Raw genomic sequence first — 1,915 nt, 5'->3', positions numbered from 1 at the left:
TTTTCAGTTTTCCACCCAGCAGACCCAAACTTCACCCCCACTTAGGTCACTGTCTAGGGGCGCCTTACGACATATTGACGCCCCTTTAGGGTGGAAGTAGGGGAAATGGGTGATTTTTACACAAAATCGGAAATTTCTCAAAATTTTTCTAAGTGTCAAGGACTCTTCCAGAAAATCTCCCCCAGGCTCCTGGAAGCGTCCCCGGTACACCTCTGGCGGCTGCCCCCGCCTGGAAGTCCGACACACGCCTGAAATTTTCAAAGTATGAAAATACGCATTTTCATCCAAAAATTCAACTTTCCCCCCGTGCACCGCAAACTTCACCCCCACTTAGGTCACTGCCTTGGGGTGCCTTACAACATATTGACGCCCCCCTGGGGTGGAAGTAGGGGAAATGTGACATTTTTCACAAAATCGAGATTTTCTCAAAATTTTTCTAAGTGTCAAGGACTCTTCCAGAAAATCTCCCCCAGGCTCCTGGAAGCGTCCCCGGTACACCTCTGGCGGCTGCCCCCGCCTGGAAGTCCGACACACGCCTGAAATTTTCAAAGTATGAAAATACGCATTTTCATCCAAAAATTCAACTTTCCCCCCGTGCACCGCAAACTTCACCCCCACTTAGGTCACTGCCTTGGGGTGCCTTACAACATATTGACGCCCCCCTGGGGTGGAAGTAGGGGAAATGTGACATTTTTCACAAAATCGAGATTTTCTCAAAATTTTTCTAAGTGTCAAGGACTCTTCCAGAAAATCTCCCCCAGGCTCCTGGAAGCGTCCCCGGTACACCTCTGGCGGCTGCCCCCGCCTGGAAGTCCGACACACGCCTGAAATTTTCAAAGTATGAAAATACGCATTTTCATCCAAAAATTCAACTTTCCCCCCGTGCACCGCAAACTTCACCCCCACTTAGGTCACTGCCTTGGGGTGCCTTACAACATATTGACGCCCCCCTGGGGTGGAAGTAGGGGAAATGTGACATTTTTTCACAAAATCGAGATTTTCTCAAAATATTTCTAAGTCCCAAGGACACTTTCAGAAAATCTTCCCCAGGCTCCTGGAAGCGTCCCCGGTACGCCTCCGGCGGCTGCCCCCGCCTGGAAGTCTGACACACGCCTGAAATTTTCAAAGTATGAAAATACGCATTTTCATCCAAAAATTCGACTTTCCGCCCGTGCACCGCAAAATTCACCCTCATTTAGGTCACTGCCCTGGGGTGCTTTACAACATATTGACGCCCCCCTGGGGTGGAAGTAGGGGAAATGTGACATTTTTCACAAAATCGGAAATTTCTCAAAATTTTTCTAAGTCCCAAGGACACTTTCAGAAAATCTTCCCCAGGCTCCTGGAAGCGTCCTCGGTACGCCTCCGGCGGCTGCCCCCGCCTGGAAGTCTGACACACGCCTGAAATTTTCAAAGTATGAAAATAATGCATTTTCATCCAAAATTCGACTTTCCGCCCGTGCCCCGCAAACTTTACCCACAGTTAGGTCACTGTCCTGGGGTACCTCACAACATATTGACGCCCCCCTGGGGTGGAAGTAGGGGAAATGTGACATTTTTTCACAAAATCGAGATTTTCTCAAAATATTTCTAAGTCCCAAGGACACTTTCAGAAAATCTTCCCCAGGCTCCTGGAAGCGTCCTCGGTACGCCTCCAGCGGCTGCCCCCGCCTGGAAGTCTGACACACGCCTGGAATTTTCAAAGTATGAAAATAATGCATTTTCATCCAAAATTCGACTTTCCGCCCGTGCCCCGCAAACTTTACCCACAGTTAGGTCACTGTCCTGGGGTACCTCACAACATATTGACGCCCCCCTGTGGTGGAAGTAGGGGAAATGTGACATTTTTCACAAAATCGAGATTTTCTCAAAATATTTCTAAGTCCCAAGGACACTTTCATGAAATCTTCCCCAG

The sequence above is a fragment of the Ranitomeya variabilis genome, unplaced genomic scaffold, assembly GCF_051348905.1.
Source record: "Ranitomeya variabilis isolate aRanVar5 unplaced genomic scaffold, aRanVar5.hap1 Scaffold_348, whole genome shotgun sequence".
Classification (NCBI taxonomy): Eukaryota; Metazoa; Chordata; class Amphibia; order Anura; family Dendrobatidae; genus Ranitomeya; species Ranitomeya variabilis.
This window is presented reverse-complemented; position numbering follows the sequence as displayed.